We start from the raw sequence: 26,368 nt of genomic DNA on the forward strand, positions 1-26,368 counted from the left end.
TTACTTTTAATTTATGTATAGTGACGATCTTATAACAGAATACTTACATTTCTTCATTTTTGTGTTACTGCTGTTACACAATTTACTTTTACATACTGTAAACCTGATACTTTTTGTATTAAATAACCAAAAAGAGTATTTTCTATATGTTAATATTTAAAAATATTTCCACTGTTCTTCAGTCATTTGTGTTAATCCAGTCACCATATAGTCTAATTTCTTTTTGTCTGAAGAACTTTCTTTAACATTATTGTAGAGCAGTTCTGCTAGTAACATTCTCTCAGGACAGTTTTTGAATATGGATTTATGTTTACTTTTCCTTAGTTTTTAAAGAATATTTTTACTGACTACAGAATTCTAAGTTTATATATATATATATATATATATATATATATATATATATATAATATTTCCATGTAGGAAGATGATTTTCCATTGTCTTCTGAGTTGCAGTTTCTAAAGCAGTCTGCTGGATTTCTTGTTTTTGTTCCTTTGAAAGTGTCTTCTCTTCCCCATCTCTCAAATTCCTTTAGGATTTTTCTCTTTGTCACTGGTTTGCATAATTTATGATTATTGTGTCTTGGTGTGCTTTTCTTAAGGTTTGTTGAGTTCTTAGATATGTTTATAGTTTTCATCAAATTTGGATAATTGGAATTTTTTTTAGACATCAATTTTTGATTCTTCTTCTGACACTTCATTGATTTGATCTTACTTCTCAGGTCAATAATGCTTTGTTTATTTTTTTTTTCAGTGTTTTTTTCTCTCTCTACTTCATTTTGGATAGTTTGAATTGCTATGTGTTCAACTTCACTGATTTTCTTTTCTTCTTTTGCAGTTACTAATTTGTCTTAGATCCTACCTGCTGGATTTTTCACATAATATATTGTATTTTTCATCTCTTAAAATTCCATTTGATTCTTTTTTTATAACTTTCATATTTTTCCTCATCATCATATATTTGTCTGCCTTCTTTTTTTTTTTTTTTTCAGTACCGAGGATGAACTCAGGACCTACGCCCTGAATTACCTCACCAGCCTTTTTTGTGAAGGGTTTTTTTGAAATAAGTTCTCTCAAACTATTTGCCTTGGCTGGCTGAACCATGATCCTCCTGATCTCTGCCTCCTGAGTAGCTAGGATTACAGGCGTGAGCCACTAGCACCCAGCTTGTCCACCTTCCTGAACATACAGAACACATTAAAATAGCTACTTCACATTTTTGTTTGCTACTTTTGTCAATTCTGTTATTTCTGAATTTATTTCTATTGATTAATTTTTCTTCCATGGGTCATTATTTCCTGTTTTTGTTTTTACATGCCTGATGATTTTTATAAAATGCCACTCATTTTGAATTTTATATTGTTAGCTTCTGGGTTTTGTAGTACTACCTTGAATAGTGCTGGGTTTTGTTCCTCTTATGAGACAGATTAATATATATGTCATGGAAATGTCTTTTAGTTTTATTAAGAATAGAATTACTTATTCAATACTGTATTATAATGTCATTGGAAATATGTACATACATGAAAAAGATACATGAACATAAGGCAACATTTAAGGACATGCAATAAATTATATATGTTATTCAATATATTTGATTAGCTATTGTAGTTCTAAATGTTTGTGTATCTTTCCTTTCATGTGCAGGTGAGAAAAAAGAAAAGAATGTTTAAAGCAAAAATTTAATCCAACTCTGAGTTATTACTAAAGTAATGGCATAATTTGTATTTGGAATAGGTTTTTTTAAAACCAAACTAGTTGATTGGCCTATTTGAACATAGAAGTCGAAATTCTACTTCAGTAAGGAAAGAGTGACATAAAGTAATTGTTTCCCACATCCATTTATTCACTCAAGAAATATATGGGGAATACTTGTGTTCTATTTCCATATTTTAAGTCCCTGATATATACAAGTGACTAAGATAGGAAGTTCTGTACCCTCATGGCACTTTGATTCTAGTGAGAATGCACAACAATAAATAAATATTTAAGTAAATAACAGGTGATATAAGAGCTATGGAGAAAACAGCAGGGGCATGGAGTAGAGCAACTTTACAGGTAATTCAGTGAGGGCTGCTTTGAGGAGCTCATATCTGAGATGTCCCTGAGTGATGGAAGAGAGACAAAACAATAAATATGAACAGAGGGAAATAACAAGGGTATAAAGCCCCTGATGTAGAATAGGCTCAAGTTTAAGATAATAAGCTAACCAGGCATGCAATGCATAGTGAACAAGAAGGTAAGAAGGCTGAAAGGCAAAGGTGTCAGAGTATGTGAGGCCAGTAGGCCGGATCAAGGAGTTTGGATTTTAAGTGTGAAAGAATGCTATTGAAAAATGACATAACCAGATTTACATTTTAAGAAGATTAGTTTTGCAATTGACTATTGTGTGACTGATGGACTCCAGAGTGGTAGCAATGGAAGGAAGGAGACCTTTAAAGGGCTTTACAATAGGCCAATCCAGAAAATTAAAATTCTTTGCAATAAAGTTGACAGACATTTAACAGAGAACAGAAGATGAGTCAAGGAAGGGAGAGCTGGGCAATTAGTCAGGAGGCTGAGCTCATGAGAAAAATTTCTAGTGAAAAAAATACCTAGTGAGAAATAGTAACTAATAAGATTCCCGTTGTCAGTACATCTGAGACACTTAAAAACAAAGTTGTCCACTAGTCAATTTTAAATTGTCTGTGGTTCTGTGATGTAAGCTCCCTCCATGGTCCCAAGCCTTAGGAAAAATTTGCTGTACACACTGTCCTGCATTGTGGTACTTTGAGGAAGAAAGAAATCAGGCTGGTGTCCAGTATATGGCCACACTGTTTAGGTAAAGGAGAGTATTCAGAACATGGTGAGATGATTCACAAAGTGAACTAATCTAGTGGATTTGGGAATATGAGATCATCATTGATGAGCAAAAATTGAGATTCTTCCATGATTTTCAGGAGAAATAAACCTTGGGATAAACATTGGTTTTCCTAGCCCATAGACGATAATGGTTTGAACCAACTCACTTGAATCTTGAAGGGCAGGGTGACCTAACAGATTCCAGGTCACACATATAACTGAGGAGCAAAAAATAGTTTTATGGTGTATGGCTATGTCAAAAGCATAAATTTTTAGGCTAGTCTTTCCCAACCAGTTATTTTTCCCAGCAGTTACTTTGATTAACAATTAATTTACATGCTCACTTGACAAATACATACTGAGTATTTGCTATCTAACAGAAGTGGGTTAACACACTCACAGATGGATAGACATTTTGGCTGAATTGGGGACTAGGCATTTGGCCCATTGAGACACAAGGACACCCAACCTAGATCTTCGGGGAAAGAAACTTCCTGTCTTTCTGTAGAACTCCTGCTCACCTTCATGGAGTGATACAGTAGCTGCTCAGAAAACCTGAGCGATTATTGTTATCACTGCATCTCCTTTATCTCTCTCTTAACTTTCTGGGTATCATGAACTAAATTTCTAAAATAGTTTTCTTTAGGTGTCTGAATTTTTCATAATTTACCTGGATTTCTCTGATTTTGTAAGGACAAAATTTTTGATATATAATAAAATTATTTCCTAAAAAGATCAAAATCAGTTCTAGAACAGAGAATTTTGTAAACATTTAAACAGTATCTGCTAAAGTTTACTAGACATATAATGTACTGTTAGGTTATACTGTTAATATATAATCAGCAGATTTATACCTGTCTATTTATCCTACAAAAATGCCATAGCAAGCCAAGGGTGGTGGTGCATGCCTGTAATCCCAGTTACTTGACAGGTGGAGGCAGTAAGTTCAAGTCCAGCCAGTTCAGAGTTAGAGTGCTGGGACATGGCTCAAGTGGTAGAGTACTTGAGAAGGCCCTGAGCTCAAAACCCAGTACCAGGGAAAAGAAAAAATAAAGACTACCCCAGCAGCATTACTAATACTAGCTAAAAACTAGTATTTACCTAGTTCAAATGCAAATTTTCATCAATATTGAATGGATTAATAAATTGTGGTATAGCAAACAGTTGAAATTTATACAGCAAAAAAAAAAAGATTGGATTACACCCAATAATATGGTTGAAATTCACAACATAATGTTGAATGAAAAGGTTCTTTTATATAAAGTTTGAAAACTGGTAAAACTCTGCCATGACAGTGATAGTCAGGAGAATGAGTACTCCTGGGGGAGCAGTGGCTAGAAAGGAGCTTCGGGGAGTTTCTGGGAGGCTGGTCAGGTTCTGTGTCTTATCCTGGGTGCTGGTTTCATACATATGTTGTTCTGCTTTGTGAAAAGTCACTGTGGTAATGCTTTTTTCTTATGCACTTACCTATATGGATATTATACTCAAATAAAAGTTTACAAAAAGTAGAAGTAAAATCCAGTTTAATATATTCCCTGGGGTTATAATTCACTTTTTAAAAATGCTGTTGATCCACAATGAGCATTTTGTGATGATAAATACTGTCACTTTTATTTAAACTTTCCTTTTATCATCTCTCTTGGGAGATAATTTTTCAGCCAATATATGTTGGAAAATCTTTTTTTGTAAAAAGCAAATATTTATATTAAGTAATCAGCACTATCTAAACATAAGGACTAGCCAAGCAAAAATGGTTCTCAGTCAGCGTTACACTTAACTATTATTACAGAAAAAAGATGTGTACCACTGAACTCTCAAGCAGAGAGAAGTTATAAATTTTGTGGAGCTAAAGATTTGTTTTGTGTTTTTCAACATTAAGATTTCAAACTTACGTCCTTCAACATAACTCCTTTTTGTGATAGTTATTTATGATTACAGAATATACTTTAGTTTCCTCTCATAAATATTTCTTGACTCTGTTATATCATCTACATCTCAACTATCCTTGCTCTGTTCCAGATAGAAATTCTCCATCATTTCTTTACTAGATTATTGCAAAGTCCTCCTAACTGATCTCCTTGCTGCCATTCCTGTCTTCCTATAGTCTATACCCAATGTAGCATAAAGTAATCTTTTTTTAAAAGTGAGATTATGGTCTTTTTGTGCCTCAAACCCCTCAACGGCTCTCATTTCCCTTAGAGAAAGATCCAAAGCCCTATACAGCCCCATAAGATTTCTTCCCTACCCTCTATCTCTCTGATGTTACCCCTCACAATCAAAACCTACCCTAGGCACACTGGTTTCCTCTATGAGACCAGTGCACCAGGCAAATTTAAGACTTAGAACCTTTGCACTGCTGCTCATTCTGCCTGGACTGTTCTTCCTGGGATATCTACAAACCTTATTCCATTACTTCCTTCCATTGGTTGGCCAGATGTCCTCTTCTCTACAAGACTAACCTTGAACAGCTTGACTTAATCTGAAAACCTGTTGGATGATGAAGAAACACTGGTGGAAGAGAAGGAAGACATGTTTCCTGTTTTCCTGGAATTCGAATCTATTGAGCATCACAGACATGTAAATAGTCAATTACTATGCAGTGTAATACATGCTTTGATAGGATTCAAAAGTATAATCCTAACAGTAGAAGAAAACTAGGATAAGACATACAGAGTTGAGAGTGAATTTCACATACATGAGAACACTTATGAGAATGTAGAGGATGGCAAGAGAAGATAAGGACTGAGTATGCACTAGGGAGAAATCAGAAAGGTAACTGAAAATGTAGGCAGGAATTCTACCCTCGAAATCATTATGTACAGCATTTCAAAAAGAAATTTGAAATGGGATATGGTGTGGATATAAGGTATTAGAGTTTGTGATTAAGTCACTAATAATATTGACATTTGCAATTTTAAGAGCATATTAAAGAAATAAACCACTTGGCAGTTGTCATAGTCCATTTGGGCTCTTGTAACAAAATACCACAAATGAGTATCTTATATCCAGTTTATAAACAACAGAAATTTACTTCTCATTGTTCAGGAGGATGGGAGTCCAAGATGAAGGTGCTGGCAGATTTGATGTCTAGTGAGGACTTAATTTTCTGGTTTACAGATGGCATCTTCTCATTGTGTCTTCACATGGCAGAAGATACAATAGCTCTCTCTGGGTCCTTTTTTATAATGGCACTAATCCCATCCATGAAGGCTCCACTGGACGACCTAATCACCTCCCAAAGGCCCTACTTCCTTATACCATCACTTTTGGGGTTAAGATTTCACTGTATGAATTTTAGAGGGACATGACCATCCAGGTCAGAGAAGCAGTGGATTGAGGCCTGAGTGTTGTTGAAATTGAAATGGTGAGTGTAGTGATATAAATATTTCTTTTAAGAGGTTTGTCAAGAGTGGAAGAAGGAAGTTGAGGTAAATAAAGAGGGATTTAATTTTGTATAAGACAATGGTGCAGAGAGAAGAAACAAAGTTTGAGAAAACTAAACTTCTATGTGGTTGAAAGGAATATTGCCATGCTTAAAGGAAATACACTAGAGTAGGATTATAAGGTGGTAAAATGGCTGGGAAAAAACCCATCAAATGAGAAGGTAAATGGGTATGGTTCAACCTGGCTGAATTGGGTGATGATATTGAAACACTAACTTGAATTATGCAAAGGAAAAAGATAAAAATAGGGAATCACTGTATTTAGGGAACCAAGAGATATTTTCAAGGTGTGTATGATGACTGACTTTATTTTGTAACTGTGAATAACTTTCCTTTGAATATGACCAGTATTTATTTTGAGAAGCCCTAAGTAAATGGTCATATTTACTGTTCATGATTTTAGTGATTTTTAGTCATATTGCCTCTTTGGCTTTATCTGCTAGATCTGAGATTTCTTGTTATTTTAAACCATTCTCATTTAGAAAACACCATGGTTCTACAATAATTTAAACTTCACCTTTTGGGTCTTCTCTTTTTCTATATTGAGATATGTTGGCTACAGATACTCTAATAGAAGTGAATGATTGTATTTTATCTTCTACCGAATATGCCATTTAAAGATAGCATTTTGTGAATCTTTTTGGCTACAACGGTACTGATGCTTCTGAGACTAGTTAACAAGGCTCCTGGACTGCTCTCCTGGGTAGCCAATCAACAATCACTACAGTGATGAAGTGATTCTTAAATTCAACTGATTTCAGGTACTTTATTCACCCTGCTCACTTCCTGCCATTTAAGACTGTATTAACTTATTTTGAAGTAGAGACAAAATTTGACTTAATTTGTAGAGCTTGCCAAATTTGTGTTCAAAGTGTGTCTAATGTTATTGGAAGAGTGAGGAAGCAAATTACACTCAAACTTCCTTTTGAGTTTTCCAGCCTTGACCTTAGAAATCATGGAGAAAACCATAACACTGAATATTACTTGTCATTATATATTATTACCTGTTATTATGGGGCAGTTATTATGTTATATGATGTGTGATGATTAGTGAGATTTCCCTCTATAAAATTAGAAAGCAGACATACATTTTTGGTAATTCCATGCTTGTGTTTGATACTCTTCATACCTTGGACTTTGTAAATGCATCAAAATATTGGAAACAGGTTAGGAATTAGAAAACAAACTGTCAGCCTTTTCTTTTGACCCCAACTGTTGAAGGTAAGCATAGAACCACAAAAGGAATATGCTTTTACACAAAGATATACGCACATTATATATCCAAAGAATAGATTTTATGTGTTTCTGCCCTACTGGTATTCTCTAGTCCCAGGACAGCACCAATAAAATGGCCTGTCATGCTCACTGCTACCAGGCTGCCACACAACCAGGGCTCTTCTGATTGCATGTCTGAAACTGTCATGGATTCTCATGATATCAATCTATCAATAAAATAAGTTATTGAAGCTGTTTGGAGTGGAGTCAAACATTAGGGCACCAATGCACTTTATTCCCACTGACTATGAAATAATCCCAATAGACAAAGGGAAATTGTCACCAAATGATGATGAGAGGTGGCTGGGGCCCTGAAAAGTAGGAAAGGAGGCAAGTTGTTTACAGAGGCTGTCTTAGCTCCCATGTGGGAGATAGTGATGGAGGACTTTTCAGAGAATTTGGGAACTATTGTGGCATATATCCATAGAGTCTCTTCTAAGATATTCTCATATTCTAGCTTGTTATGGGTAGAATTGTGTCCCATCCTCCTCATCAAAATATTTCATATGTCCTAACCTAGAACCTCATATTGTGATTGTACTTGGAGTCAATGCCTTTATAGAGTTAGTCAAGTCAAAATGAAATCATTAGGATAGCCCCTAATCCAATAAGACTGGTGTCCTTATAGAAAATGGAAATTTGGGTACCGAGAAACATGAAGAGGGAAGGTAATATGAAGATATACTGAGAGACAACAGTCATGGCCAAACCAAGGAGAAAGATCTAGAATATATTATTCCCTAACAATCCTCAAAAAGAAATAATCCTCCAGAAATATCTTGATTTCAGAGTAATGCAGATGGGGTGAATTCCATCAAAATACATTATATGTGTGTATACAAATATCACAATAAACCCCTTTGCACAATTAATTTATAAGAAAAATTTTAAAGGAAACTCTTGATTTCAAGATTCTATGCTCCAGAACTGAGAGAGAATAAATTCTGTTATTTAAGCCATCCAATTTATAGTCATTTGTTATGGCAGCTTTAGAAAACTAATACATATACTCCCAACATTTCTGTTTCTTTAGCTCTCCTCAGTCAACCCCCTTTCCTCTTTATTGGGTTTACCCAGTACCCAAATTCCTCTTCACAAGTGATTCTTACTTTATGACCATGGAAGACTTGTTTTTCATCCTAAAGCTCCTCCCAAATTATTTCTATGCTAGGAATCCATCCTTTATCTTTACTTCTGCACCCCAATAGCCAGGAAGTAGATTCTTTCCCCTATGTTATGTGTACTCATATCTCTTCTTGGGACAATGAATTTTGGTCAACCTCATGACTCAATGAGGAGACCCGGGACCAAAGATAAAAAGAAAATGTCAGGATAAAAATATCCCTGATCACTATTTTGATAACACCATCATGTTGCCTACATCTGGATATGGTTTTACCAACACAGTTGCCTGGAGTGGATTCCCTGTATTCTCTCCTTTCATACTGTGTTTCTGTAACATCAGAGAAATGAAGTAAAACATGGCAGGAGAAGATTGAAAGTTCAGCAGTTGCCCAAGGTAGAAAGACTCGGATGATTTCAGTACCAGCTTTCCCTAGGGGAATTAACATTTGCAGCCTTTGCTGACACCAGGGCTCCAGGCAGGGAAAGGATCTTCAGTAAGTCACTTGTTACTCACTGGTGGTTTCCAGTTCATGACCAAGGAATTTCAGGTGTGTGGGTCTAGGAGTGTTTACAAAATAAGAAAGGCCAATAAGGACGTGCTTCTGGTAGAACAGAGTGCAAATGGAAACAGAATCAAGAGAGCCAGGGATCATCTGAGTTGGAAAGCATTTAGTACAATGGCTCATAGTGAGTACTCAGTAAATCACAATTGCTCTTATTTCTCTTTTCCAGTAACTCTGGGATATGCTGTGAACTGTTTTGCTGGAGTATTTTAAAGCAATAATAGACATCATGTTATTTCACCTGAAAACACTTTGGTATTTCCACGTGTGTGCATGATGGAGATGTTCTGATTGCTTCAGTCTTTCAATTTTCTTAATCAGAACATAAGTTCTGCAGATACACTTTACCAGATCTACTCAAGTACTTCCACCATCTCCATCCTATAATCATCCTCCTATGTGTTACTGTCACGCAGTTCAATCCCACAAATCTGATCCCACCCCTTTTGTCTTATACCTACTCCCTTTTACCTACCTCCTTCCTCCTCTTACTCCAGAATCTCCCTTTTCTCTCTTGCTTCATTCAGTCTTCCACTTCCACTGAACCATCTCATCAGCATATATGTATGCTGTTCTTTCTTGAGTTTTACGTTTTGTTTTGACCATATTTTTCCTTCTCAATAGGGCTCATTTTAATTTCTCCCTCTGCAGCAAAACTCCTTGAAAGAGTTGGAAGGCACATGGCTTCCTCCTTGCATTTTTAACATCTTTGAAATCAGAGTACCCTCAAAATAAATGTTCATAGTACCCTCCATGGGTCCAGCAATGGTTAGTAAAGGGAGGAACAAACTTGCAGCTGATTCTTCTCCTGGCCTTGTCATGAGTTTTGGAAGAACCATGCTGTTGAGCCATGCTGATTCTGGGAACATGCTCTGGAGTCTGAATAAGTTCAAGTACTAGTTCTTTCAATCATTATCTGTGCAATCATTGGCATATTTTTAATGTCTCTAAGTCTCAGTTTACTCAACTACAAAACATGTGAATAATACTTTACCTAAGTAATTAATTTATCATAAGAATTAAATCATAGAATGCATGTTAAATGCCTAGCAAAGTGCCTTGTACATGGTGCTCAAAGGGAGCAGTTGTCATCATCAGCATCTTCTTCCTCTTCCTCCTCATCCTCCTCATCATATCATCATACATCGCAAATCATCTTATGTGCACACGTATAACATGTACCAGGACTAATGACAGGCCATATCAGAATGATCATATAAAAGATTTTATTCATATTATATAACTATCAAGGAACCATTTTACTCATTTTTCCCATCCTTCTTGATGAAAATTCCTGACGTTCAGTTTTGACACAATCATAGTGTTATCAAACTAGTAAGGAAACCAGAACCCCGCAACATGGTAAAAGGCAGTCTTTTTATGGCCTTCTGCAATCTATTGAAAATTAAAATGTAATTAACATGGAAAACAATAGTTTGCATCTTTTAATTACTATTCTATTTTTTGACAGAGTGTTCTAATTATTGTTTTCTTTCCTTTTCTCTACTGTTTCTATTGATATGTTGCCAGTTTATTTGTGTCACCAAGACCTCCCTGGTTCTCAATGAGTTAGCCTCAGGGGCTTCTGTCTGCTTCATTGTTTTAAAATGAACCAGATCACCAAATACCTACAAAGCAAAATCAGAAGTTGAAAAGATTTTCAAAATGAATAAAACTAAGAGAAATAAAGAATAATTCATAAGAATAAGACAATAAGAGTCAAGGTATAAAGGGAGGTTTAAAGAGAGTGCCACTGTTTTAAGTTTTAGATCCAAAGGAATAGCTGTTATTAGTTATTATTATCTATTTAAGACACTAGAGCAGAGAAGCAATGAAGTAACATATTTTTAAAACAGCTTTTTGTTTTGCCTCTCAAACCATTCTTTCCAATTGTAATAGGAGAGCTGTATTTAGATGAGTTCTATGTAGAGAGAGATTAGACAAGTCCATCTGTCAATAAATTAGTATTCTATGTTGATTTCTAATTTATTGGTTATTTCCAGCTACCTTTGGATGAAGATTTAGCAAGAAGAATAGAACATGAAGACATAAATTAATGTTTGCATTTGTGATCCTTTGACCCTGGTAAGCAAAGAGAAGTGTTCAAAGATTGACCAGCCTTTCCTACATGGATAACACCATGAATGACAACAATATGGACCATGGGTAAATGATTTGAACTTCTGAATCTCAGTTACTGTATGTGAAAATGCAGATGGTGTTAGAACCCATCTAACATAGTCAGTTTGAAAATTTAAATGAAATATTGCATGCAAAGCAGACTGTAAGTGCTCAGTTCACATATCTATCATTGTAGTATTATAAAACCCAAATTTAGTTCAGAGCCTCTTCAAAGAGCATACTCATAAATAGCTTACATTCTAAGAAAAAAAGAAAGTGTCCAGAGTATTATGGGGTATTTGGCTGGGAGCATGAGTTGGGACTCAGTGTCTCCTTGTTTGAGTGTGTCCTCTTGTTTCATTCCATGGAGTAATGGTAGCAATATCACCTCAGAACTATAGAATTTAAAAGCAGAGAGTGTTCTTTTAGGGTTGAGGGTCAGGTCAGAATGCCTTCTTGGTTGCTCAGAGGATGTCTAAATATCCTGGACGCCTACTTGTGCTTCCACTTCCTAAGCATAGTCATTGACATGAAACACCTTTAAATGACTGACCCGGGGCTTTTCATTTACTCCTTCAGCCCCTTTGAGTCTGGTTAACCTCTATTAGTGTTCTTTGCGGTGCTCTATAAAGGTTAGTTGATGAGAAGGAGGAGGGGTTGGAATCTGCTCATTATCAGCAGCACCTCATGGCCAGAGCGGTTGAAACATGCACAGCAAGCAAGTCTGGATGCTCTCCAAAGCTGAGAAGTAGTATCTGAATAGGACCAGTTGGGAAGCTGGCATTGGGGCATACATCTTAGTACACCTTGCATGGGAAGATGGTCAGGGCACAGAGACACACCTGCTTCTTCTGACTAGTCAGAGAAAAAATTATGTGTCAAAATACTAGGTACTATTTTTGTATGTCACATCATTTCTGTTAGATCACAAGTTCCTAAAAGTAGCACTAATCATGTTTGTGTTTTGTGGCATGCACATCGCTCACAGTCAATATGGCCAGAATGAGCAATATGGTTGGATTGCCCAGGTTTTCTATTTAGCTTTAGTTTGTGCTGTTTATAAAATATTACTTCCCCCCTTGAAATCTGGGTGATCAAACCAGATTTTAAATATTTTAGAGAGAAATGTAGAAAAGTCAACAGCTTCCAAATGTGTAAAAGTTGTTGGTTATCCACAGTAATGGGGATGTATAGTCTTTTTAATGATGCCTATAGAATGTGTGAAACTTGTAAAAAGTTAAACAATTCATAAACATCTAAATATCTTGGCAGCTTCATTTTTAAAATTATAGAAGTGATGATAGAAACTTATGAGGAGTTGGGAAAATTCTCTGCCAGATTTTTTTTCTCTTTTTGTTAATGGGATTAAAGTGATTACAACGAAGAATGAATTAGGATACAAGCTGCCAGTTGTGTCTCCCTCAATATTTCAAGGGTTTTTCAAAAGGGACTACTTTGCAAATGTAGTTTGGGAGAGAAGTAGACTTGCCCCCAGAGCTGAAACTTTATATGGCAAGTTGCAATAAAGATCACGTTTTATGATAGAGTTAACATAAATACATGAGCCACAGGGGTTCTCATGAAAGCACCAGGGAAAGAAGAGGTAACTTCTGGAATGGGTCTTCATGTTTTATTTTCCTCATTTGGCTAAGCCCACTTATCTCTAATGATTCTTTAAATAAAAGGGAAGTACCCCTTTCATTTCATTTCCTCTGAGCTAAAGAGAAAAGAGTAAAACTTTAAAAAAAGATTTCTTGTCTATAGGCTTCCTTAAAAGCAAAACAAAAGCAGACACCAGTATTACAAGGTTTAGCCTAATTTCAAATGAATAACGGTAGTCATAGCCGTCCAGTGAATTGGTGACCTCACCAGTTCCAAAGACATAACATATACCAGAAAAGATGGACAGCTAGGGCCAATTGCAGGTCAGTGATGGAATCTTATCTACAACAAAAATAATTGTCAAGTGCCTTGTGTTTGAAGAGTGACTCAAAAGATTTTAGATGAAAAACAAAGTGATTGTGTGAATACTGGCAAGCCAAAAAAGCCTGAGTTCCTTGGGAATGTGGGACTTGCCAAGTGGTTGGCTTTGAGAAAGTATGTTTGTGAGGTGTGTGATGTGTAGTTCACAGAATTAGGGGTTCCAAAAACTCATTCATCCATCAAACATAAACTTAGCACCTATGATGGGCATTATCTTCATTTCATTGACAAAGATATACATTAGCCCAGGTCCTTACTATTCATTCCCTTAAGTTCCCTACATTTGGAGCATCCTTTTCCCCAACTCTCTCTACAACTTCCTTATTCTCCAGCTTCTTCCTTCCCAAACTCTGCATGCCACCCCTCTACTCCAACTCAGGATTCAGTTTTCAGCTGAAATGTGATTTCTATAGAAAATGTGACTCCCCCATTCCATGCTTGCCCCTAAATTCAGCTGAATTCCTCTTGTTCTTTTCCTTCCCAGCACTTACCACAATCCTAGATAAATATTTATGGGATTATTTGCTTAAAGTCTTCCTTCTCTACTGGGCAGAAAGCTTCATGAAGAAGCTTTCTCTCTCCTCTTCACTGTGTCCCAAGGACCTAAGGCCCAGGCAGAAGGCAAAATTGAGGCAGTGTTCTCCTTGCCCTCAGGATTGTGTAACCAATGTTAAAATAATATTCACGTGCATGGGAATTAAAAGAATATTGGTCTGTGTGGTAATACTGTACCATGCACATTTCTTTGACTTTTTTGATGGCACTGGGGTTTGAACTCAGGGCCTTGCACTTATAAGCAGGCATTCTATCACTTGAACCACACCCCCAGCTATACTATACATATATGTCATAGTGTTTGAGTTCTTTGTAACCATTTTTCTGTTCACTTTTCATATACTTGATATTTATTGAGTGTCTAGTATGTGATAGGAATTGCAAATGATATGAATCAATTACTCCAGCCTGTGTCCCTGAATACCTCAAAGTTGGCGGAGGTGATATTTAAGACCCCAACTAATGGTGATATAACATGGTGACTGCTGTGAGAGAAGTGAGAATGAAATTCTGAAGGAATACAGTTCTAGTGCTCTGAGTCTTCACTGATAATGATACTTATTTTGGAGTAATAACACTAGAATTTAGAACAACTAAAAGGCCTGGGGACATGGCTCAAGTGGTACAGCACCTGCATAGTAAACAGGAGTCTCCGAGTTCAAACCCCAATACTGCCAAACAGAGCAAAACAGACAAGCAAACAAACAAACCAACAAAAAAAAACAAGTATAGCTTCCCTCTGAGAAAAAAATAACTTGTAGCATTATTGAGACATCTCTTGAAATGTACCTAAATGAAGAAATGTTTCTTTGTGTTCATATGGTATTGCTGAGGAGAGGCATTTAAATAGATTCTGCATTAAGATAAAGTTTGCTCTCTCTTCTTATCCAATATCCATTCACATGTGAAAATCTCGCTGCTTCTTTGATGTAAAACTGAATGACATACACAGAAATACATTGTCTCTTGTCTTTTACTTGCCAAAGAATGACTTAAAATGCCTTCTCTGAGCTCTCCTCCCAACTTGCCTCTCTCTAACTGCAATTCTAGTCTCAATAACTCTTCTTGGCTGCCAGATGCTTTGGAGAATTTACTCTTTCTCAAGCTGCTCTCTCCTACTGTAGGAAGTACCACCTCTGATCACTTCTCACTACTTTGGTAGGCACCGCCATCATCCTTTGCTTGGAGCTCAGTGATAGCCTTTTAATGGTTCTTCCTTCTTCTACCTCTGTCTGTTCATTCATCACAGTGTACTCTCCTTTTAAACTCTCCAGTGGTTTCCCATTTCATGCAGAGTAAACGACAAGGGTCTTCACTGGCCTAGGAAGCCCTGCAAGATCAGCTCCCTTACCTCTCTGAGCTCAGCCCCAACCCTCCCCGACTCTATTCTACTTTAGCTATACCTGACTTGGTCTCTTACTCTATGAGGCCTGCCCTCACCTTGGTCAGACCAGTGTATCTTTTTCTGCCAGGGGACTTTTAACAGTGTGTGGTAGTCACAACTTCAATCAATAAAGTGTACTCCTGGCCTTTAATGTGTAGAGATCAGGGCTGTTGCTAAACATCCTACAATGCAGTCCCCACTGCAAAGATAATTATCTGACCCAGAATGTCAGTCATGCTGAAGTCAAGAAACCCTGGATGATGCATGTGCCTACTTCCCTGACCTCCTTCAGGTCTGTGCTCAAATGTCTCTTTTTTAGTGAGATTTCCCCATGACTTTATTTAAATGTGCTCCCAACACACAGTTTCCTAATTTCCTTTAACCTGCTCTTTCTTTCATCCCTTTCTAACATACCATACGAATTACATTCATGTCATGCATAGTGTTCACTTTCTCTCTGCCGAGTTAGAGTGTAAGCTTCAGAACAGGTGTATTTACTTTGCTTATTACTGTACCCAGCAGAGGGCCTAGCAATTGTGGACCCCCAATACATTTTGTCTCATCAACAAATTTCATGCTGCTGAGTGAAAGATTAGCAGCATGGCTTTGGCAAGGAATGACATTTTCTGCTCTCTCCTGCAACTTCCTAAGGGTTCTTTAAATGGAAGTAACCATCAAATCCATCATTGGTTTGCTCCACTGGTTTGAGGTTCTGGCTTTCAGGGTTTGGTGGCTTTTCTTCTGAATTTTATGATTTTACCCTCAAGCACTATGGAAATACCATCAAGATAATTAAAATCATATCACCAAAAATCTCCATGGTTTTTTCCTCCAGGTGTAAGTAAAAGATATTGGATATTAAAGCAATTTCTTTTCCTTCTGGATTAAAACACTTGTTCAATGAACCCATAATTTGACATCTTTCTTGGACTAAGTGATGTTAAAAATGGCTAATATTTATTTTTTATAAATATTTATTAATTTTAGACTCTAAAATAAAGATTATAGATCTTTATTTTGCTAATGCTAATCTTTAGGCATTGACATATAACTTAATATTTTGTCCTCCTCTGTTTGAACTGACTTCAGGGATAACAAATTGGTTACTTCCTCTGAAAATTCCCAGTGGGTCTTTGTAACGTAACTTTGGTTTTATTGGGAGGTGGGTTTTACTAAATGTAGTGTAATTTTTGGCATTGGGCAGAGGGAGAACTTCTTAGATCTCTTCCTGCTTTAAGAGGAAAATGTGTCTTTGAAGGGGAAAAAAGGAACTAGTTCAAAAGACATTGCTTAGTCCCTCACTTTGAAAATGTTTGCCTGTGTGCCTTCAGGTCTCATCATTGCCCTCCCCCCAACCCGTTTCCATTCACACATAAGCTGCTCAGTTCACAGGAGTCTGGCAGTCCGTTCAAGGGAAACTCACATTCTCCAGTAAATTACAGGTTTTGAGATTACAGAAATTTGTTGTCTGGGCACACATGCTGGCTCCGTTCCTTTCTTCCAAACATGTAATATTGATTTGCTGTTTAGTTGTTTAAAGGGTGTTCTCTCTGTATGTGTCTCTGTTAAACCTAATGAAACAAAAATATGGGAATCGTTTTCTTTGTTTTGGTGGCACTGTAAGGTTGGTTGCGACACAAGGGAGGGACACTGGGAAGCGGCTTTTTACTTTTAAGCACAGCTTTAAAAATAAATCTTCAGACAAATGCTCTAGAGACATCTCAACAAATGCCCTGTGATCTTCAAGCTGAACTGTCAAGTTATTTTTTTCCCCTTTTAAACATCAGTAGCTTTACTGCTTCTCTGAAGAAAAAAAAACAAAAACTTTTTTTTGGGAATCAGTAATTACAGATGATTTCCATTATGATTTTTATTTCTGTGTTAAACAAAAAGAAAAAAAAAAAGCAAAAAGCAGACAAGGCAAAACCTCTCCTGACTTTCATAAGATTCCAATGTGTATGAATGACTTGTTAATAACTCTATAGAAACCCCAAAAAATTCCAGAAGATCAATGAGGACGATTTTACTCCTAAGATTTTGCCTTAATTGCTTGACACTTACTCTCATTTACAAAGTGACTTTCCTGGATGAAGATTGGTAGGAATATAGGTGCTTTTAAATGTAAGAAGGACTTAAGAATGAAGTTATCCTGAAATCATAATTCTGGGAAAGAAGATATGAACTTCCTACAGCTAACTTATTTTTGCAGAATAAATATAGCTAGGGTCTTGCACAGACTGTGAAGAGGTGAGTCACCAGGACATATGTGCATCCTAGATGCTTATACCTAGATCCTTCTTGATCCAGTAATAGTATTTTGGTAGGCTGTCTCTTGAAGGACAAACTATTTACTTGGTGCATGCACTAAAGTATTTTTGCACCTTTTATGTGAGTGATATGAATATATTATTAATCTATTTAGGATCCAGTGGCCACACATATGCAATTAAAACAGTTCTTGAAAGTTTCTGCATATTTCTTTTTTTTAGAAACAAGGTAGATATTTTATCACGAAAATCATTATTGAACAGCAGCAGGAAGATTAAAAAAAAAACATCAAATCATCTTTCTGGAAGAACTTTAGTATACCAATATAAAGCTGCCAGTTAGAAAATAGCACATCATGGCTTGTTCAGTTAAGAGCAGGCATTAGGCTGAGGTATCTGAAGAAGAAAAGACTTGCAAGGACTAAGAAAAGAAACAAGTGGAAAGCACTCAAGGTTTCTTTTTTTTTTGAATCATAACGGGTGACCTAAAGGGAAAAAAATGTGACTGTACTTTTATTTCCCCAAATGGTACACTGTCTTGGTGATTCAGAAGGGGGAAGTACATGTTTTAAGATGGGTTTATGCTCAGGGACAACAATCAGGTCTCTTTTTCTGTTCCTCTAGTGACATATGCCAGAAAATAAGAGTCGGGTCCCAGTCTGATCACTCTGCAGATGCATGTTTTCTTTCTTTAACCAGCTGTAGCTAATTGCATGAGGGCCGCCTCTTGTGCTGAACATGAAAAGGAAACCTGTAATTTATTGCAACAGACCATACCATTTCTGCTATACAATTGCCTTTCCTGTCATGTCAATGAGTAGATTTCTCATGGTACATTGGTATTCAGAGACTGGAAAACAGCATTAGTGGGGGGGGGGGCTGGTTTTCAGAATCCCTTCTTGTGCTTCACACAGAGGTCAATTAAAGAATAAACTGTAAATTAGAATGTCCCTTTGCCTGAGGACAAATTTTCCTATTGTTTACACATAGTTCTTTGAATCAACTACACTAATTTACTAAGATACATCACAGGTTATATGTGACATGTAGTACAGGATTAGTTTCTACTGAGAAATCATCTTCACACGCTCCTGGAAAATCTCCCACTGAAAATAAGCAAGGACACCTCCACACACATGTCCCCCATCCTCGGCATAAGGCTTTCACACCTTATGATTCTGAAGAGTTCATCTAGGTATAAAATAGGCACAAAATAACTTGGCCTGATTTTTGTGAACTGGATCTGCCCATTGAGGTGTTTACTAGAAATTTAGTTCCTAATGAACTGGACTCCTCCCTGCCTTAAGGCCCACTTGTAAGTGCTTGTCAGTGTGGTGGCCTTCTTTTGTTGAGTGGAAATCTAAATTAAAAGACATTCTATTTTGCAGCAATGGAAAGAAACAAGTTGAGAAAGTGCCATGTGTGTTTTCCAATTGACTCATGGCCCCCTCAATAATCCTTTTGTGTGAGGGTGGTAAGTTTTCCCAGGATGCATTGACAAGCTTAAAGAAGGCAGCCCCGGGACACTAATTCTCAAAAAGCAGGGTGGAAACACCACACAACTCTAAACTGGGGTGTTCTTGTTATGATGAGTGCCTGCAGAACCTGGAGTCACAGAAGCTGGGTGATTTTTTTTATTCCCACACTTATGCCTCTGTACCATGCCCAAGCTGCCCTTCCTAATTAAGTGTAGGTCTCCTAAGGCAAGCCACCCATCGATCTAAGACTGTTTAACCTGGCTCTTTGGATGATCCCTGAGGTGGTTTACACGCTGACCACATCTCCTACCCAGTACAGTTTGAATCAACTAAAATATTTTTCTTATATGGCTTAAAGAAGAAAATCCATTTTGCTTCTATACATTGTTAGACAATGATATCACAAAGATAATTGGTAAATTATGTCTATCCAAGTAATTAAAAGTAACTGAATAGCATGTTAAAGTATGTTAAAGGAAAAATGCCTATTGAACCAGATGCGTGTGCGTATATATAAATATGTGTGTGTGCACATACATTTCAGGAGTCATGATGAATAATCAGATAATATTTGCTAACTGGAAAAATACAGTATGATTGTATGCATCCTAATTCACGTGATGTCTACTTTTATTCTCTGTGGAAATAAAGAATGGAGAGGGGACTTTTCAAGAGACTCAAAAAGTTAACTCTAAAAGTTAATAGTGACCAGTTTTCCTACCACAACCCTCACAAATGCACTTCTGTTTTGATGACCTATTCTACTTTTCCATAAGGAAGTACCCCCCCATACATATTCCGTATTATTCTTAAGCCAGAAAAAAGTGATCGATAACACAAAGTCATACAACAACCTCTGTTTATAACAATGTCTTATCTTTGGATTTAGAAAGTCTATGATTATTATCATTTCACTAAATTCTCTTTATTTTCAAACTATTTGGATAAGAAACCCAATGTTTTCACCTTAGGAAAGTTAACAGAGAGAAAGCACAATACCACACCATTGTTACACTTATTTTGTGGTGAGGGGGAATGAATATGTATGAAAATAGAATAATGAAACCCTTACATGTTATTTAAAGGGGGGATAAGAAAGAGTAATAGAAGGGACAATTTTTTTTGCATTTTCTTTTTTTATTGTTTATTCATTTATTCATATGTGTATACATTGTTTGGGACATTTGTCCACCCTGACCCCTCACTCCCTCCTCCTTCCCCCATCCCCCTTGCTTCCAGGCAGAACCTGTTCTGCCCTAGAAGGGGCAATTTTAATCAAAGTATATTATATGCCTGTATGAAAATATCACAATGAAATCCCTTTGTTTAATTAATATATGCCCTATAAGTAATCTTGTAATGAATCACATATAAATGGGTCTCTTAAGACTTTAATTCCTAGGAAAGCTACATTTTTATTGCTTCTCATATAAAATATGTTAACACTCATTTAATTTTTGTTGACCTTTTAGCAAATTAACATTATGCCCTAATTTTCAAATATATTCTCTGAAAAACTTTCTAGGAGTTGCTTTAGAGTCAGGTGCGGTGACATGTGGTGACACATGTCCATAATCCCAGCACTTGGGATGCCGAGGCAGGAGAGTTGTGAGTTTGAAGACAGTGTGAGCTACACAGCGAGGTGAAGGTCAATCTGGGCTACATAGCAGGACCCTGTCTCAAGGACAAATAAACAAATAATAAAGAATTCCATTTAATGTAAGAGAATTTTAGTTATATGTAACTAAATTGTATTTAACTGAAGAATGTATCTAACTTTTTGAGTTTATACATAAAATTTGTTCGTTTTCAGGGTTTATGGGAATATGTCACGTTATTGATTTTGTTAGTATTGGGGTTAGTAATGTATATGTATATATTCTCAAGGCTAAAATGAGAAGAAATTGTTTCTTGACATTACGAAGTCTGCATTTTACTTAAAAGCCAAGACTAAGCACCAAAAATACCAGAGAAGATGGAGTGCTTATGTGGCAATGTATAAGATTTAAGTGTTGTCACTAGCAGAAGAGGGGGTAAGCGAGGGCTGCTATAATCCAGGAAGGATTCATGGGGGAAGAGAGTGAGTCTTCAAGATTGAGCAGAGCGTCAGAGCACCTATAGAAACCTGGAAGACAATAATTTATTTCCTAAAGCAATAATTTATGCACATGCCAATAAGTATAGCTTAGTGAAAACTTGTGAATGAACTAATGCCTTTATATAGTTGGTGGAGAGAAAAAGTAGAGAGAGTCAAGAGAATGAAAGAGACATTTGTTGAGTCTTCATAGACCAGACACTAGGCTGGGAGCTTTTCTTATATGAATCACACCCTTCATACTCACATAGTGACTTAGTAGGAGAATTTATTATCCTCGTTCTACAGATGATGACACAAAGTCTTGGGCATTAATTTCTTGCTCCTGGTCACATAGACAATAACTGTTAGAACCAAAATTTGAACCTAAATAGTTCTTATGCCAAATCCCACAGTTTCCATCAAGGTCTTTTTGAAAAATTTTATACTTTACAGTCAAGAAAAAATTGTGAAATATATAACATAGTATAATTTAATTTCTTCAGTTGGTCCAATTTTATACATAAATAGATTCATAAAATCTTTAGACCAAAGCCTAGCCACTCCATGGACGTGATGCAAGTCATGTGTCCTAACTGGAGCTCAGGCTTCCCATGACTTTTATTCCTAACCATCTCTCCTTTCTCCTTTTCTCTTCTCACACTGCTTACAGAGAAGTGTTCTGGCAGGCTCAATCTGCCTATATCCACAAGAAGGTGTTATAAAATAGGAATAAGTTAGTTTACAGGCTCAGAAAAATATTACAAAAATAAATGACCCAGTCTATGTGATTTTAACAAGCCTCATTTTAATTATAGATCTTAGTTTGAATTGTGATGTCGACCCTTTGAGATTTTTTTCTGTCTTCTAGTTTAGGTGGCTAAACTAAATATTCTATGAACTCTTTTGACCTAGAGCAGAAATAATACCCTAAGAGTGCTATGTAGCTTTAGCTGGTGATGTCAGTCAATGGTTCTGCCTATTGTGCTGGCTCAAAGACATCAGGAAAATATATATGTTGAGGTGAATATATTAGGCTGGGTGAGGTACTCACATTCAAATTTACCTCTGAATTATTTATTTTGGGGTGGCTTGGGGGTGGGGTTCAGACACAGCAGATGTGAATGTAAGCACACACATTTTCAGTAGACCCAAATTCCTTGCACCTGCAATAGAAAGGCAAAGGCTAGTGAAGCCACCTGGACAGATAAGGATCAGTAGCCACTGACAGGGCCACAGGTGGTGGAATGTGCCATGAGGTTGGCACTCACAGACACCAGGCAGTGCTGCCCACATCAAAGTCATGAGGTTTGGTTTCAGCCCTTCTCATTGCCCTTTGTATTGCTGTGACGGAGGTTTTTGTGGTTAAAATCAGGTGGTGTGTCTACCACTAAGTCACTTAGAATAAGGTGCCCAGAATTTTAAAGACGTTTAAGGAACGTTAGAAGGCTAGTGATCTACTTTCTGGAAAGTCCACACTAAAGACTTTCACCAGGACACTGTTTGTGAAAACTATTCAGAACTAATACAGATTGTACGAATGAGAGAAGTCATGGCCATCTTTCTGGAAAAAGTGATTTTTTTTTTCCTTTGAACATAAATGCCATGGCTCCAAACCCTTCAAAATGCCATGTTTTCCTCAGTTTGACTGTAATGTACACCTGTGGCACGATGGCAGTGTGTTTTCGTGTGATGCAGGAAACTCCCAGATTCAAGCTGACTCTTCCTTGCGATTTTGTCCTCTTTATAAAGTATGTTGTTCTTGCCAGATTAAAGCAAAGCAACAGCTGAGGCGGAAGTGCAGGCACTGGGTCAGAGTAAGCTCATGGACCAGCAACTGACCCAGCCTCAATTTTTGAAGCACATAATCTATATTTCTACTTGGTATGTAGAACCAACCTATGGCTAGACCCACCAGTGCCCTGGAGAGGAAGGCAAAAGTCATTAGCTGTGGCAAGCTTTGCTATTGTTCTTCTTTTGGGGAAAAAAAACCAAACAATGTGACATTTTAGTTATAATGGAGCCTAACTACTCAGAAGAATCCATGACATAGTCTACTGATCCTCAGCTTTTGGAATCTTTTGCTTTACCGCATGGCATACAAACTCCTGGATTTCTACCATGATGAAAACAAAGGCTTACTTTTCCCAAGAAGGATATTTATAATTAAATTATCATATTAATAATTTACACTGAATTTTAAGATCCTCAAAATTATAGTAGAATTTTTGAAAATAAGATTATTTGTTACAGCACATTGTTTCATCAAGAAAAGTGAAAAGTTAGAAAAAACATCTAACATCTGAGATTACTTGTACCAATTCAGTTCTCATCTGAAGTTAGCGAATCCACTCAGAGCCGGTGCTCTGTCATTGCTATACATCCCATCTACACTACACGTATATGTCTCTTGCAGCTACCATCTCCCAGCTGAAAACTGGCCAGTGCTTGTGTCCTCAAGCCAGAAAAGGGCTGTGGAATGCTCACACACTTCGATATTCTGGAATTACTGGAATGTGAACTGGAACAAATGGTCTGGGGAGAATTTCTTCAAGTTGACTTAGGCACTAGGCCTAAGAGGTGTAGTAGTGAGTGGGGAAGGGAGAAAGGTGATCGTTGGGGTAGAGTTTGTCATAAATGAAAATCCTAGGTTAGAACACACACACACACACACACACACACAGTTCCATGTTCGACTTTCTTCTAACATTGGAATTAGGACATTTGAGGTACAAGGCAAGATTGCAATTTTTCAAGGGGTTTGAAAGAAACAGGGGGGACATTATACCGTATCAAGTAAAGAAACAAATGACAGTTATGATTTTTGATCATCAGTAGAATTTTTCCTAGTAATTATAAAAGTCAAACTTTCCATCAAATCCAAACTGGATTTCTTTCCAAATAATGGCTACATAAAAATGTGTGCACAGCATATACCTGGCCTCTTTGTGACAAATTAAGCCTCATTGCTACTGCCAGTAGCAATGAGGTCCTATGATCAATTGCAGAACTCTGTGGACTGACTGACTAAAATCACCTGCAGAGACTCTGCAGTATGGATGTCCAGGTCCCTTGTCATCAGGGAATGGATTGCACTGATTGTGGCTAGTAAGATTCATTCTCATACCCTACTAGGCAAAGCTCCCATCTTTATAAGTACTGTCTTATTTTTACTGTTACAAATCAAGGGAAGAAATCATGAGGATAATTAATTCTTGTGGAGTTTCTATGAGGAGACTTCCAAGCAATGTTGGTAATATTTAATAAAGTTTTTAGAAGTGGGCATGTTTTATTTTATTTTTTTATAAGCATCTTCATAATAATATCAGACTTCAGAGACCAAGTTGTTGAAGGGAGCTGTTTGTTACCTTTAAAGTCAACTTCAGCTTCCTCCATTTTATGCTGTTGTTCTGAAGACTCTTGCCTTTTTGCTCCTGGGGGGCTGTTACGTTTTGTGCTCCCCTGTGAAAAAGTATATGCAGTTTGATAATAATGATGACTTCATTTAAAACCAAATTAAAATTAACCCTAAATTTTGAAAATTAAAAAAATCAAGTATTTCCTTGCATTATTCTTCCTCTATCTTGGCCTTCTCATCAATATCGTTAGCATCCAGGTGTGTTTTATTTTGTCATGTCATTTGTCACCTGACACACTTTTGTTTATTGTATATCCCTCCCGCTCACCCCACTAGAATCAGTCTACACAAAAGCAAGGACTGTGTTTTGCTGTCTGCTCTGTGAAAATGATGGCTGGTATCACTGAGTGCTTAATAAGTTTTTGAATAACTCAACAAAAGCAAAAATAAATGTAACAATTTTTTGCCTTCCCTGAAAGGAAGGCAAAGAATATCAGCTCTAGTTGCAAGTCTGTTGCTAAAGTATTGTCCTTTCAATAATTTTGAGGATTTTTTTTTTTTTTTTACAATATGTAGCTATACAGGTTGATTTTCTAGCAAACAAATCAAATTTCTGTTCCCAAACAACTATTATCCTTCAAGGTAGCACTCTTGAGAGAACACATATAGATTCAAATAAAGATCAGGAGGATATTTCTTTGAAATCATCTTGATGACTACTCATTAGCTAATGACCTAATGTCTTCGAAAAATCAAATTAATAGAGGAGGTGAACTTGTTCAAAGTACGCTGAATACATCTATGGGATTATCACAATGAAATCCCTTTGTACTCTTAATGTGTGCTATAAAAGTAGTTAACAGGAAAACAAAAAAACTGGGTACTGGTGGCTCACACTTATTATCCCAGCTATTTAGGATGAAGGACTGTGCTTCCAGGCCAGCCCAGCCAAAAAATTAATGAATCCCCCATCTCAATGGGAAAGCTGGGCATGGTGGTACATGCCTATCATTCCACTAATGTTGGAAAGTGTAAAATAGCAGAATCACAGTCTAGGCCAGTCTGGACAAAAAATGAGACCCTATCTCCAAAATAATGACAGCAAAAGGACTGGAGGCATGGCTGGCTCAAGTGGTAGAGTACCTGACCACCAGGCGTGAAGCCCTGAGTTCAAACTTCAGTACTGTAAAAAATTTTTAAAAAAATACACAAACATTGTTTTAGCTAATTTTTTAATAGATAGTGTACATGCATGAATGTGTTATATGGAGTCCAAATACTTGAGTATGTTTTAGATATCTTTTTTATTGATTTCTCATTAAATCTCATAGTGGCCAGAGAACATTTTGGAATCTCCTTTCAATTTAGTAAGATTTGTTTTATGGTCCAGACTATTGTCTATCTTAATGAATATTCTTCTTGCTCTTAAGGAAAAAAGTGTACATCCTGCTGGTGTTGGATAGAATATTCTATAAATATCAACCAGATCATCTTGATTGATAGCATTGATCACTTTTTCGTATCCTACTGATTTTTTTTGCCACCTTTTTCTACCAATTATTGAGAGAGAGAGAGTCAGGAGAAATCTCTGACTGTAATTGTAGATTTGTCTAGGTCTTATTATAATCCTGCACCTATTTGTAGGTGCAGAAAAATTCAGAATATGTTATGTTATAAATCCTGCAATATATTGATGGATAGATCTTTGGAAAATTATTTTCCAAAATATTTAGTAATACACAAGTTTTTATAACTAACCATATGGATAAAATTTTCAGGTCTCATCATTCTTTCGTTAGACCCTGATTTCCATCTTTTACCATTTTCCTTCTATCTGAATGACTTGTGTTTTTCCAGAATAACCTTCTTTTAATATTTTTTGTAGTACCCATCTATTGGTGATC

General features: G+C 36.6%; 1 long non-coding RNA gene across 3 annotated transcripts in view; it reads left to right on the forward strand.

Moving 5' to 3' along the window:
- The window catches only part of LOC141424228 (uncharacterized), a 267,525-nt gene that overhangs the window by 71,687 nt on the left and 169,470 nt on the right, over positions 1–26,368 (forward strand). Inside the window, exon 2 of one of the 3 annotated variants that reach the window (XR_012449215.1) lies at positions 11,248–11,410. The exons of the other annotated variants lie outside the window; for them this stretch is intronic. This is a non-coding gene — a long non-coding RNA (uncharacterized lncRNA). The remainder of the gene's footprint in view (positions 1–11,247; positions 11,411–26,368) is intronic. 3 annotated transcript variants of the gene reach the window in all.

Source organism: Castor canadensis, chromosome 1 (assembly GCF_047511655.1).
Source record: "Castor canadensis chromosome 1, mCasCan1.hap1v2, whole genome shotgun sequence".
NCBI lineage: Eukaryota > Metazoa > Chordata > Mammalia > Rodentia > Castoridae > Castor > Castor canadensis.